The sequence below is a fragment of the Ascaphus truei genome, chromosome 1 (assembly GCF_040206685.1).
Source record: "Ascaphus truei isolate aAscTru1 chromosome 1, aAscTru1.hap1, whole genome shotgun sequence".
Taxonomy (NCBI): Eukaryota; Metazoa; Chordata; class Amphibia; order Anura; family Ascaphidae; genus Ascaphus; species Ascaphus truei.
In genome coordinates, this window is record NC_134483.1 from 88,954,757 (window position 1) to 88,970,633 (window position 15,877).

The 15,877-nt window shown below is 41.2% G+C and overlaps 1 protein-coding gene across 1 annotated transcript in view; it reads right to left on the minus strand.

Annotated features, from left to right (window-relative positions):
* The window catches only part of SV2C (synaptic vesicle glycoprotein 2C), a 298,491-nt gene that overhangs the window by 281,704 nt on the left and 910 nt on the right, over positions 1-15,877 (minus strand). The window lies entirely within an intron of this gene.

Here is a 15,877-nt window from a genome sequence, read left to right on the forward strand (position 1 = left end):
TTGATTGCATCTATGTGTCACTAACCACACATATTCACTGATTGTGTGTTTAAAAATGTAATTTTATATTATCACATAATATTTATAATCACATTTCTCCTTTCACTTTATTATTTTAATTATATATAATTCACATTGCACTAATTGGAGCTACTGTGTGTGTGTGTGTGTGTGTGTGTGTGTGTGTGTGTGTGTGTGTGTGTGTGTGTGTGTGTGTGGGGGGGGGGGGGGTTAATATGTATTTTTATATATATGTATTGGGTAGGTGGGTTTTTTGTATGCATTTGGGGGGGGAGGTTGTATATATTTGAGGGGTAGGGATTTTTTTTGTATGTATTTGGGGGTGGGAAGTTTTTTGCATTGGGGTGGGAAGTTTTTTGCATTGGGGGTGGGAAGTTTTTTGCATTGGGGGGTGGGAAGTTTTTAGGTATATATCTTCTGGGGGGAATTGTGTGAAGGGGGAGGGAATGAGTGAGGGTGGGGTAATTGACTTGGTGGAGGGAGAGGAGAGAGGGGGTGAGTGAGGAAAAGAGGGAGTAAGAGTGAGACGCAGGGGAGAGAAATACATACGAGGAGGGATAGTGAGAGGGGATGAGACAGAAGGGAGAGAAATACATGGGAAGTGGGTGGGAAAGAGAGGGGACTCGTGAGGTGTGAAATGGGGGGCTGGGGGGCGGCTCGTAATACTGCCGACACGGGGGAGGCGGGGGGGCCCTGCTTAAAATGTTTGTCCTGGGCCCCACGATTTCTGTTGGCGGCCCTGCTAGAATGTATAACATTATTCTTAATGATAGAATGTATTACTTTCCTAGAAGTGTTGCTGTGTAATGTCTACTTTCCCTTTTATTTGATAGTCAAAGTTAGAATACTTCTTCAACAAAGAAAATGAGAGATATTTAAAATCCCTTCTATTAGCTGATTTGGTCAGTGAAATTAAATTACTATAGTATTACACTTTATTTCTTATTGTTTAGAGATGTAATGCCTTTGTATAGTTTTTAGTCTCATTCTGTTATTCATTCAGAATATTTGTACTGACAAGCTAGACCAAAAGAGAGATTATTAAAGCCTATCTGCATTTAGAAGTCATTTATTTTGTTGGCATTTTTTTGGAACCTTCACTACTTCCCTTCAACAATCCCACATAAATCTTCAGGATCGTAACACTTGACTATTACGTCCTTGAATAAAATCAATTCTTCTCATCTATATTCACTTCCTAAGAGGCTGTGCAGCCATTGCACATTTAGACACAACATGATGAATGTTTTAAAAACACAATTATCTTTTTGTGTAACTAAAGACATTATGATTATCAGTTCACTGTGAAAGCACACATCTATGTGGACCAGAGATAAGGTGCATGGCATCCTTATCAACACCTTCATAATAGATGTCCAGAAAGTACACATTTGCTTTTGCTATTTACTATTGCCTTAACACTTCAAATGTTTGCAAATGTAGTTTCTGTATTGGTTTCAAATTATGTTCTGTCACTGGGGAAAATACATTTATCCTAAAATACCCAATGGTACATAAATACTATAAAGGAAAGCACAAGTTCGTTTTGGTGTTTTGGTCAACGAGATGTTAACCTCCAAATGCTTTCAGAGAACCGGGAAAAATAAAGCAAAAAATATAGTGCAACTCCGTGTATCAAAGTGAAAAAACAATCAAATTAAACAGACTGCACACTTACAAATTGGAAAAAGAGAACAGGCATCAAGTCCCAGGTGGACTCCAATAGATGGTCTAAGGCTCCATGATGGCACATAGAAACATAAGGCATTGAAATAACAAAGTATCATCAAGGGGCTGTGGTGCAGTCTCACGGTCAGCAGCGTTTCCCTGTGTTTGTGTCTGGGAGCTTGTGCGCTGACAGCTAGCTCGGCACTCGGGGGTCTCTGCTTCCTCGTGTCGCGACCCACGTGACCGGCGTAATGACGTTGATCTCTCCGTATGATGATGCTTGCCTTGACTCTATGCATTTTGCTGCGTACTCCTGATGAAGCACCTTTTTGTTGTATTTGTCTATTATTCATACTGGGCTATGGTGTGTCACATTGGTATGTTTCGCGCTTAACTGAAGCACTTATAAAAAATATATTATTGCTTTTTATTTGCACTTATTATTATCAATTATACACGAACAGAGCGCCGGGTGAATATTTTTGTTCACGTCAACCTCCAAAGCCAGAAATCAGTGATGGACCTGACTTGTCTCCAGATGTTGGCACATATACTATCTCCTTACTTTCTTTCATACAGGTGCACCGACGAGTATTCTAAAACTTGCCTTAAACTTGCCTTGGAAAATCTGGGGCTATCACCAACAAGATCCAGGTACATGCTGGGTACATGCTGCAAACATTTCAGTGACATTTCTGCAGAGACTAATGGCCCATCGGATTAACACAGTAGGGGACCCTGGCAGTCCCATTCACTGTTAATCCGATGGGCCATTAGTCTGTCTGCAGAAATGTCACTGAAATGTTGCAGCATGTACCCAGCATGTACCTGGGTCTTGTTGGTGATTGCCCCAGATTTGTTTTAGAATACTTGTCGGCACTACAGTAAATGAGCAGTTGGTTTCATCTTGATCAGACAAATTCTTCTTTAATGTCCGTGGCCCCATTTATCTGATGTGACCTTGTTTAGGTCGGTACATTAGTATGTGTTTTAGTAGAAGCCACCTATTGTAGAAACTGCCCAAATGCTCTGCCATCTTTATAGTAAACAGGTCTGATTTGACTTTATGTAGCACCTTTTGTATATTGATGTCCTTTAATAATGTTTGGTAGTGGATTGATATAGTAACATAATACAACAAATGTCAGGAAGAGGTACAGTAGGATAGCATGGATAAACTGTAGATGAGGGGTCTGAAAGCATGTGCTTCAGAGTTCAATCATGGTAATTGAAAGAAAAATTAAGACAAGAGAAGGGGATGAGTTTTCAGCCGTGATTTGAAAATGGAACGAGCATAAGTCATGTGACTAACAAATTCAAGTGACAGATTTTCTGTCAAAGGGTGAATGCTTTAACCCCTTCTCTCTAATACACCACAAGTGCTTGGATACAAATATGCTGTACAATAGATAAAAAGAAGGTAACAAATACAGAGGTCCAAAATGCACTTTATTGTAGTCATTTTTCCAAAGCATGTAGATGTGGCTAATGCTTCTGATAGCGGGTACGGGGGGAGGGAAGACTATGACATTATGACTTTAAGTACATTTCACCATATGGCACTTGAAATGCATTTGGCATGATTTAATATATCATTTTATTTTTCTACTTCATTTTAAGTAAAGCACTTCTCCTTCCAATAGTCATCAGTCCCCCATCAATTCTTCAGAAGACTTATGCTAGTTTTTTCCCCAAATTACTGCAGGGTAAGACTTTAAAGGCACAAATTAAATACCTTAAAGAAGACCTTAAAGAAGACCCTGCAGAAATTATGGAAGTGGCTTGCATAGCAGGTCTAGCCTCTGCTTGGTTAGGGGTATGGGTTAGGATACAATGGTGAACAAGATGGGGTGTTGGTGGGGTGGGGCCTTCAACAGGAGAACTGCTTCAGTAGGGTTGCAGAAAAGGAAAGCTCCCAACAGTAATAACTTATTTTTTTCTCCATCAGCATCTCTTCCTCCATGCTCTGGCCTCTCTCCATGCCCTGGCCTCTCATGTGCATGGGTTTAGTTTAGTCATTTAAAAAAAAAAAACAATATGTAAAGTTGAATGACTGAATATAGAATAATATTTGGATGAAGGAATAAAGGGAGAATTCTTTATGTATTGTTGTTTGTACTCATTTCTTTGTCGCAGCATCTTTTTGGCTAAGTTTGGTGCAGTTTTGCAAGGCAACCAAATATAGAATTGTATCAAGGTCAAGTAAATGGTTCAACCTATAATATAGGGAAGGAGGTGACAAGGGGTTCCAAACTGGTTGAATAAATTGACTTGAAGGGCATCCTACAGTACTGATTGGCTGGCATCTGATTAATGCATCCGTGGCTGTGTCTACTAGGCTGGGTCAGGTAGTGGAACCTTGGAGGGAGCTCCAGACTCTGTGTATTCTCTTGATTTACAGCTTTAAACTGGCAAGCCCACCATTGTTTGATATTATCAGTTATATACTATATCAATAAAGCCATAAGAAAGTTCATCATTATGCATACAGTACAGCACTTGAAATTATATGTATCACTAGTGGGAGCTCTAGGTTTAAATATTCCAAATAGTAATTATTATCTTATTTGTATGTATGTACAGTTGTGTGAAAAAGAAAGTGCACCCTCTTTGAATTCTATGGTTTTACGTATCAGGACATAGGGCCTCATGCAGTAAGCGCCGATAAGCCGTTTATCGCCATTTTTTCACCAAATTTGCCCTCCCGATTCAGTAAGCGCCGATAAGTGGGAAAACTTATCGGCAGCCAGGTGCCGATAAGCCACTTATCGGCACTTTTTGAACTCGGCTGAATTCAAGTAGCCCCGATCAGCTTTTCGCTGCTGATCGGCACTCCAGAATGGAGAGTTTTTCGGCAATTCGTCCCGCCAACTAAAGTTGGCAAGTTGGTGGAGGAGAAGCATCGGCAAGGGCGACACTTAGAAAAAATCAGCCCTTTTTCCTGTCTGTGATTGATGCCGGGGTCTCCGGAGCAGATACCAGCACCGGACCCCCCCCCGCCCGGCATGCATTCGAGGCAGGAAAAATGCATGTAAAGCCCACTTCATTAACTTAGCGGCTAACCGCTAAGGCAATGAAGGGGTTAACCCACCGTGCCAGCTTTATTGTGTGTAGCGGGGGTGGGTAAAGGGGGTATTTGGCCCTTGTTGTTTGTTTAGGGCTTGCGAGGGGGTTGCGGGTGCACTTAACCCTTCACGACCGTAGCAGTTAATACCGCTACGGTCATGAAGGGGTTAAGCCCTCCCGCTACCCACCCGCAAGCCCTAAAAAACTACCGTTGTGGCTAATACCCCCTTCACCCACACCCGCTACCCACAATAAAAAATAATCACACACACCAGCCCCACACTAAATAAATAAATAAATATATCTACATCAATAAATAAATAAATGAATATAAATAAATATAGATAGATACATATATCTATATCTATATATATATCTATATATATATATATATATATATATATATATATATATATATATATATATATATATATATATATATATATATATATATATATATACAGTGCTCGACAAATAATGATAACCACTCGCCCGTGGCGAGTGGATTCAGGCCGCTGGCGAGCCGTGCTGCAGCTCTATGAATTCCTCTGCTCGTGCCAATTTTTTTTTAAAATAAATAAATAATCCCCCTCCCTGATTGGGTTAACGCGGGGAAGAGCCCCTTCCCCTGATCTCCTCCCCCTCCTGATCTCCTCCCCCTGATCTCCTCCCGTGAGTCAGGGGGGGCCCAGCCGGACGCCTGTTAATTACATTAAAAAAAAATGTTCAAAAAAAATGGCGGTGAATCCCGTGGTCCCGGCGCGCATTTATACACACACACACACACACAACAAAGGATTGTATTGTATTGTATTGTATTGTATTGTATGTCTTTATTTATATAGCGCCATTAATGTACATAGCGCTTCACAGTAGTAATACATGTGGTAATCGAATAAATAACAGATAATATAAATAACAGATCATGGGAATAAGTGCTTTAGACAAACATACCATTAAGGAAGAGGAGTCCCTGCCCCGAGGAGCTTACAATCTAATTGGTAGGTAGGGAGAACGTACAGAGACAGTAGGAGGGAGTTCTGGTAAGTGCGTCTGCAGGGGGCCAGGCTTTATGTATCATGTATTCAGAATGTTCACAGTGCTATTCGTATGCTTCTTTAAGCAAGTGTGTCTTAAGGTGGGTCTTAAAGGTGGATAGAGAGGGTACTAGTCGGGTACTGAGGGGAAGGGCATTCCAGAGGTGTGGGGCAGTCAGTGAAAAAGGTTTAAGGCGGGAGTATAATGTAATACAATAAATAAACTAATGTTAAAAACGGAATTTATTCAATTTATTTAATTTATGGTTTTTTAAAAATGCGGGCTGGGGGCGGGATTAGAGGCGGGGTTGGGGCGGGACTAGAGGCGGGGTTGGGGCGGGACTAGGTGGCGAGTAGATTTTTTGGTTCGGCGAGTAGATTTTTTGGTGATTTGTCAAGCACTGTGTATGTATATATATATATATATATAACCCCAACAACCCCTAACATACACATATATGCACATCAATGATACTATAGGCCGGCGGGGGCCCTCGGTGTTACCAATTATGTGCCCCCCCCAAATTAATGTCAAAACACATACATACTTATAAAGAAATAACCCCCACCCCCCCTTAACACATACAGTATAGTAATGGCCACAATTACTATTATCTACAAATGGATAATAGTGAATGTGCCCATTTTAAATACATAAACACCAATCAATACATTAAATACATATAGTACTCATCCATGACCGGCTGCCACGATGAAGGCCATCCTCATCTTCATCCTGCCCATGCCCCATCCGCTGCAGCAAAACAGACACAAGAATGGAAACATCCAATGTAATGTCCCCTAACCCCTTAATCACCATAGCGGTTATTTACTGCTACAGTCATTAAGGGGTTAACCCACCCTCACCCACCACTCGGGAGGCCTACATACCCTCCCACACTAACCCCCCACCCCGTGAGGCCTAACCACCCTCACCCACTACCCACAAGGGAGGCCTACCCACACACTGTTGGGGCCAATACCCCCTCCCCCCACCCCCAGTACCCACAATAAAAACAATACACAGCCCAACACTAAACATTATTCTATTTATTAAATACATTACCCACCCCCTGTGCCCCCCATAAATACATGATTTATTCTTTTACATACAGGGTTCATACCCCAGCCCCACGCGAGTCCCCGGCGGGCTAGCGGGGCACCTGACAGACCTACAGGGTACCAGCAACTTGTTTCACACAGGTTCTGGAGGCCTGTTGATGGGTCCCACCAAGCACCATGGTCCCCAGGTGGTCTCCTTGGGTCACCGTGGGCCACAATTGGGTCCCTACGGTTGGCCAGCGGATGTCTGGGAGCCCCGGGTCAGACCCACAGGTGTCTGCGGGGCCTCGGGTGGTTCCCACGGGGGTCTGGGGAACTCACGCGTGCTCACTATCGGTCCGCGGTGCCCCCACGGATGTGGGACCACCGCTTCATCCCCACACCTATGGGTCCGCGGTGCCCCCACGGATGTGGGACCACCGCTTCATCCCCGCAGGTGTCACCCGTGGAACCACCAGCCCGATACCCGTGAGATACCCGAGGAGACCGCAGGTGGTCTCCAGAGGTCTCACGCAGAACCAAGAAACCAACCCTGAATGTAAAAAAAATAAACCTGGCCTATACATTCAATACATTCATTCCCCCCACCCCCCAGCACCTACAGTACAAAAATGTGCAAAATAACTATTATCCAGATAGGGATAATAGATTATTTGCCCATTATTAAACACATTAACTAGCATATTAAAATAAATAAAGTACTACTGATCTCATCAATAAGAAGCCCCCGTCGCCAGCAACATCCTTGTCTTTCGTTGCCCACAAAATACATAGCCAATACAAAGCCAATACATTGCAATTACATTCAGATATCAATTAACCCCTTAAACACCTTATCGGATAATAACCGCAAAGGTAATTAAGGGGTTAAGCCACACTGGCCCGATACCCACCCTTCACCCATTCATTTGTACAGTGGCTTCATCATGCAACTATATATATATATATATATACATATACAGAGAGAGAAATATATATATATATATAGGGAACCATGTTAAAAATGGTTTTAGAGGCAAAAAGTGACACTGTGAGCTCATTTGCATGTCATTTCCCAGAATCCCTTGCTGCAGTGGAAGTGCTGTATGCTGGGTGATAATGGGGAAAGGCAGGGTTGCAGACCTGCCTAAGACATGCAGATGAGCATACAGTTGTATTTGCATATTTGCTTTCCTGTGGAGGGTTTTGTCACTTTTTTTACTCACCATAACTTAACTCAGTATTATGGTATAGCCTATCCCATAGCCTCTTTGCATACCCAGTTAAAATCAACCCCACACTGATGAGACCCATTAAGGTCGAAACAGCTGTCTGTGGGTGGTTTTCTGGGTATGCACCTTAACCCTGGCTGTGCTCAAAGCTGTGAAAATGCAGCAAGCTTAAGCCTATAGGGAACCATGTTAAAAATGGTTTTAGAGGCAAAAAGTGACACTGTGAGCTCATTTGCATGTCATTTCCCAGAATCCCTTGCTGCAGTGGAAGTGCTGTATGCTGGGTGATAATGGGGAAAGGCAGGGTTGCAGACCTGCCTAAGACATGCAGACGAGCATACAGTTGTATTTGCATATTTGCTTTCCTGTGGAGGGTTTTTGTCACTTTTTTTACTCACCATAACTTAACTATATGTATATATACACACACACATGATGAACCAATATACAAATAAATGTAGAAGGGTTATCAAAAACATGCTGTACTACAAATACCACTTCTCCATACAGACACACTACAATAAAATCCATTACCTTTAATAATCCAATCTGATCTTCCAATCAAAATCCTCAAATGCCAATCAAAAGCCACAAATGACAATCAAAACATTGCATTTACATTGTATATATGATGCATACAATCTATGCACCATATACATTCTGCAAATGAATGTTAACAATAACATATTCAAAATAAAATACCAATACATCCAAACAAGTATACTATTTCAAGCAATCCAGTAAACATAAATCAATTAGCATTCATTAATTACATCCCTAAACCATTTACATTCCATCCCTAACAATTAAACAATTAACTAATTCAAGCGTTGAACAGAACAAGTTATCCTGTGAAAAAATATAAGTACCAACAAGAATACAATATACAAAAGCAAGCCTCACCCTGACCTAAAGTACTCCATACAATAGCAACAATTACATCTATCTAATTTTACAATACATTATACACACATTTATGCATAGCAGCATAGCCAAATTAATTTAAAACACAGCAAATCAAGCTTTTAAAACAACATCATTTCTTACCCTGTATGTATATATCGATCTAGACATACATACATACATACATACATACGTACAGTGGCAAGAAATGATAGACCAAAAATAAATAAATACACATGTTAAAAAAGCTTTTTAAAAAATTAACAAGTTAAATAAAATACATTTCTTTAGTTCACTTACTATTACTTGACCCACACACCGACTCCCGTTGAACATCTTACTCTCGAACCAATCCACCAGGCACAGGAACCCATAAAATAACAAACCATAAAATAATAAACATTAAAATAAAAATCCAAAACAATCCACGGGTCTTCTATTTGTAATCCATCTTCATCTGTATTCTTCTTTCTTCTATCTGCGGCTCTCTTCCGGGGTCTTCATGTCTTCTACGGCCACGCCCTGGCCTTCTTCTTCTGTAGGAGGTCCTTCCTCCTCGGCGCCTTGCTTCAAAATGAGACGACATAGGCTTTTAAAGGCCTATGACGTCACATTTTCATCATGGTTCCCACGGCCCTGATTGGGCCATGAAAACCATATGTTTGGCCGAGAAAAAAAAAATGATGACGTCACTTAAAGGCAATGAAAGCACAGCCAATCAGAATGGCTTTGCTTCAATTGCCTTTAAGATGACGTCATTAAAAGAAACATGTCCGTCCTCACATCGTACGGTATCCAATCAGAACGTGGGAACTCCATCCCAACTCTGATTGGCTCTAGTATACCATGTGACAGAGGCTTGGGGGAGAACGGATGTGACGTCATTGAAAGCCTGTCACATGGTACTAGAGCCGTCATGGCGCTTGGCGGGACCCACCAGCAGGCCTCCAGAACCTGTGTGAAACAAGTTGCTGGTACCCTGTAGGTCTGTCAGGTGCCCCGCCAGCCCGCCGGGGACTCGTGTGGGGCTGGGGTATGAACCCTGTATGTAAAAGGATAAATCATGTATTTATGGGGGGGCACAGGGGGTGGGTAATGTATTTAATTAATAGAATGATGCTTATTGTGGGGCTGTGTATTGTTTTTATTGTGGGTACTGGGGGTGGGGGGTGGGGGGTATTGGCCCCAACGGTATGTGGGTAGGCCTCCCTTGTGGGTAGTGGGTGAGGGTGGTTAGGCCTCATGGGGTGGGGGGTTAGTGTGGGAGGGTATGTAGGCCTCCCGAGTGGTGGGTGAGGGTGGGTTAACCCCTTAATGACTGGGGTTAATTACCGCTATGGTGATTAAGGGGTTAGGGGACATTACATGGATGTTTTCATTTTTGTGTCTGTTTTGCAGCAGCGGAGGGGGCATGGGCAGGATGAAGATGAGGATGGCCTTCATCGTGGCAGCTGGAAATGGGTGAGTGCTATATGTATTTAATGTATTTATTGTTGTTTATGTAATTTAAATACACAGGGAGTGTATGTTGTTTATTGCAATGTTTATTGGGGGCAAATGTCCCCAATAAACATGCTATTCTGCCTTAACCCCTTCATTGCCTTAGCGGCTATACGCTATGGTAATGAAGCAGCATTTATGTATTTTAATAATATTATGCGGAAGCAGGGGGTACCCTCAGCTGAACCGCATTGATTTCTGGCTCAGAGAACCCCTGCTTCCCGAGTTACAGGCCCCAGTTTGGGGCATCCGTTACAGTGTCGCCACCATATTTATAGCGGACACAGCGCGAATGGGACGCTATAAAGTTGGCGGCAACACTGCCACCCGATGACACATACCGGGGCCTGTAACTCGGGAAGCAGGGGTCCCTGGTCCACAAAGCAACACGGTTCATCTCAGGGGACCCCTGCTCACAGTACACTATTATTAAAAATACATTCATGCTGCTTCGTTACCGTAGCACATAGCCGCAAAGGTAAGGAACAAGTGTTTATTGATATGTGTGTTTTACTGATAGTGTAGATGTGCAGAGGGTCTCCGGAGCTGAACCGCTTTGGTTTTAGGTCCGGGGACCCCCTGCTCCCCGAGATACAGGCCCCTTTATGGGTTGCCGTATCCCTCTGCTTTTTTTATATTCCGCGGTCACGTGATCGGGACATTTAAATGCAGAGGGATACCGGCACCTCATAAAGGGGCCTGTATCTTGGAAGCAGGGGGTCCCCGGACCTGAAACCAATGCGGTTCAGCTCCGGAGACCCCCTGCACATGTACACCAGGAGTCAAAGTAGTTTATAAATAATTTATATTTTGCCGATGTTTGCGCTGAGAGAGCGGCTGGTCTCTCTCTGCTGCAAACACTTATCGGCAGGTTATCGGGAGCCAGACTGTTTCGGCACAGGCTCATCAGCAGTTTTGCTTTCGCAGTGATTCGGCAGGGATCGGTATGGATTCGGCCCTTACTGAATACTGCGAGGGCAAATCGCCAAAATAAGGCCTATCGGCAACCCTTGGCGATTGCACTTTTTCGGTGCTTACTGCATAGAGCCCATAATAACAATTATCTGTTCCTCAGTAGGTCTAAAAATGAGGTAAATATAACCTCAGATGAACAACAACATATGACATATTACATCGTGTCATGATTTATTTAGCAAACATAAAGCCAACATGGAGAAGCTATGTGTGAAAAACTAAGTACACCCTTACTGCTTCCATAAGAATTAAGATGCTAAGTAGCAAACAGGTGCTGCTAATCAAATGCCCTTGATTAATTGATCATCAGCAAGTGTGACCACCGCTATAAAAGCCAAAGTTTTAGCAGTTTGCTGGTCTGGGGCACTCAGGTGTGTGTTAACACAATGCCAAGGAGGGAAGACATCAGCAATGATCTTAGAGAAGCAATTGTTGCTGCCCATCAATCTGGGAAGGGTTATAAGGCCATTTCCAAACAATTTAAAGTCCATCATTCTACAGTGAGAAAGATTATTCAAAAGTGGAAAACATTCAAGACAGTTGCCAATCTTCCCAGGAGTGGGCGTCCCAGCAAATTCACCCCAAGGTCAGACCGTGCAATGCTTAGAGAAATTGCAAAAAAAACAAAAGTTACATCTCAGACTCTACAGTCCTTAGTTATCATGTTAAATGTTAAAGTTCATGACAGTACAATTAGAAAAAGCCTGAACAAGTATGGTTTGTTTGGAAGGGTTGCCAGGAGAAAGCCTCTTCTCTCTAAAGAGAATATGGCATCACGGCTTAGGTTTGCAAAACTGCATCTGAACAAACCACAAGACTTCTGGAACAATGTCCTTTGGACAGACGAGACCAAAGTGGGGATGTTTGGCCATAATGCACAGCGCCACGTTTGGCGAAAACCAAATACAGCATATCAGCACAAACACCTCATACCAACTGTCAAGCACTGTGGTGGAGGGGTAATGATTTGGGCTTGTTTTGCAGCCACAGCACTGCTCAGTAAATATGACCCTAGGTGTCTTTCAGGCGAAAGGCAGTATCACAACTTATAACAATGACACTCATTATCAATAATATTACATTTTATTGTTTTGCATTTGTGTTGTATATTTTAATTTAATGCACTTTTCAATTTTACTTTTACATCAAAATCGGGAAACATTTTCAAACATAGGTCAGTGATTCTTATAACTAGCTTCGCTTCTCCCTTGCCTAAAGGCATCAATCTTTTTCTTTATCCCTGTCTTCTTCCAGCATGAGTTATAAGATTTATAACTGAAGCCCACAGCTGGACATTTTCTATTCTTTCACATGTATTAGGTTGTAAGTATACAATAAACCATATATACCGAATTGGCTCTGGGTTGGAAATGGATTTTGGCATTACCACAGTCCATGGGAGACATGGAAATTAACATCTGCGTCAATTGCAATGGTAAAAAAAATACCTTCTGTCAATGTGCAAAAAAATCATAATGGTAAGAGTAAAAGCTTAATACCTGCACCCTAAAGATAAGATGTATAGTTGCAATCAGTCTCTACAAGCATGGGAAGTTGAAATAATGAATATACTGTAACAGGCTTGTTAGCTCCAATAAAAAAATGAAAATGTTAAAGTCCTATTGTTTGAAATCAAACTAATTATAATTTTCAGATGTATGCATTAGACAGACCCTGTGAACAGTATTAACCTTGTGTGAGAAAATAATTTTTAAACCTTTTTACATTTGGCATCATTTTCTTAGTCACGTTAAGCCAGCTCAAAGCTGGGAGTATGATTAGTGTATAAAAATGACTAAATAATAATAGCATAAAACATAGAAACTGATACGTAGTATTATTATGCGTACATGAACTCCTTATTTGCCCTAGATAACCACTCCCAACATTGCTTTCTGGTTCAGGCAGAGAAAAATCAATCCAAAGCATAGTACTTTGATACACTGACGTTAAGAAATGCAAATTCCCAATGACTTTACCTCATACACTGATATCCTTAAACTGTAGGACAATGAGACAGTATATAGCAGATTAATACTTTCAGCTTGTCACTATCATTACCCTTGAAATTATTGCTGCAGCTATTTAAGATATAACATTACAGAAGTAATACAAATAAACCAGCACAATTTGCAACTTTGTGGCAGCATTCTTTAAAAATATGCATTAGTTTAAAATGCTACTGAGCTTCTGTCATTGTCCTTTTCTTACTGGTACAGCTAAATGTAATTATTTCTTTTGAACTGCTCCATTTGGAATATCAGTAACTATCTGACATGTGAAAGCAAGAATTGTAATTTACTGTGGCAAAGATCTGTATAGTACCTAAATGTTTCATGTATTTATAGTAGTAGGTCAGACCAGGGGGCTCAACTCGAGTCCTCAGGACACCCAACTGGTCAGGTGTTAAGGATATCCCAGCTTCAGCACAGGTGGCTCAATCAGTGGCTCAGTCGATGACTGAGTCACTGATTGAGTCATCTGTGTTGAAGATGGAATATCCTTAATGCCTGACCTGTTAGATGGTCTTCAGGACTAGAGTAGAGCACCCCTGGGTTAGATAATCATGTTTGTATGCAAGGTTAGAGACAGTACAATTTCTGGCTGTTGGTTTCCTTTTCCTATGTTTGCCAATAGATATATTGTAATTGATAGCTTTTATTTGGCCTTACAGCCACATGCATGATGGGACTGCATTGTAATGACTTAAAAAGGCAAAGCTTTTATAAAAGCGTCACATGAAGCACATGTGTTTGTTTTAAAATTACAGTAGAATTTCCAAAGCTGACCAGTAACTCAGGGGCATAAAGATAATTTTCTTTCCTACATGGTTCTACAATTCCCCCGGTATTAATATTTCTTCGTTTATTCATCTGTTTACTGGCCTTTATGATGCATTTCTGCTAGTGTGATAAATTAGTTAGCCTTTAAAGAAACACTACACTACCTCTTAATGAATACATCTTGATCTACAGTAAAAATGTAAATGCTGAAATATAAAGTTTAAATACAGGTGCAATAACATATAATTAATGGCGTACAGAAATAAACGTGAATGGTTTGTGTTTGCATCATGATCAGGATGAAGAATTCTTCTTGTCAATTCAACTGTGTTCATCATGTTATATTCGCAGTGCTAAAGGGGTGTGTAACGCATTGCAGAGACCAGAGTCCTCCAGCATTTCAGGGATAAATAACACAACATTATCTGCAACATTTTGTATTTAATTTTTTTATATAATTCAATTATACCAGGGAACACTGGATCTAGCAATAAGGGTGAACTGAGGATGGGACTAGGTGGGTCCCATAACCAAGTCATATCTCTTTAATAGGCAAACTATGAAGTTTAAATAGTTATAGAACATGTAGCGTAAAATCAGCCTTTATATTGTATTTTATTAATCATTGGTTACTCAAACAATGAATAGTGATAGTTAAGATGTAGATAGTGCAAGATGCTCCATCAGTAGTGCAAAAATAATGGAGTTTTTAGATTTCATTATTGTAAAGATAAATGGTAAGTAAATAATAACAAAAAATATATACTCCACTATGTACAAAAGATTGCCATTCCCCTGTGAAATTAGATGTAGATTAAGAAATTAAACATGTTTCTATGCCACGCATTATAAATCGTGGTGATTTTTATATTTTTCTTAAAACTCATGGAACAGATACTGGTTGTTTAGCAGAGCAGATATCCCTGAAATGTAGTTTTACTATTACTTCTGCAGTTAATTATAGTCGTACAATGGAATGCCATAGGCACAACCAAACAGGCACCACCTTGAAGTCATGTGCTCAGTTAACCTTAGATTTCTGCACTGCAGTTCACTGCAGATTAGCGTTCCTAAAGAACACACATCTACACCCCTCTGTTGATTTCTTACCCTTTTTAATTCATATTCTTCACAGTCATCATTTTACTGCCATTTTCGGGAACAGGGTACACTATCAATCACAGGGCACCCTTTGACGCACACTGATTCTGGTAATGAGATTTCGTTTTCCCTGACACTCTGCATTTGCCTCAGTGTACAGTTGTTTGATAAATGACAGCTCATGGGGATGACTCAGTCCTCTCAGCACCAGCAGGTCTTGTTTAACCCCTTTGCTGACAGAGACCTTGAGAACAGTGCACTGCAGGCTCTTTAAGCAGTGAAGACTGCTGAGGTTCTGCAGCATGCTTCCTGCACTTTGAGCCAACTACAAGACTGAAATAAGTTTTACACTATAGCAGACACTGCCGGGTTGCGAACATGTAGGGGTCTATTGACTAAAGTCTCACAGCTATAAAACTGGGGCAACACAATCACCACCATATTTATAAAAGAAAATAAATTCTATTGATGTGATTTTCTTTTCCCTTTGATAAATCTGGTGCAATTCGTTTTCACTGCCCCCCCCCCCCCCCCCTCAGTTTTGCAGGCA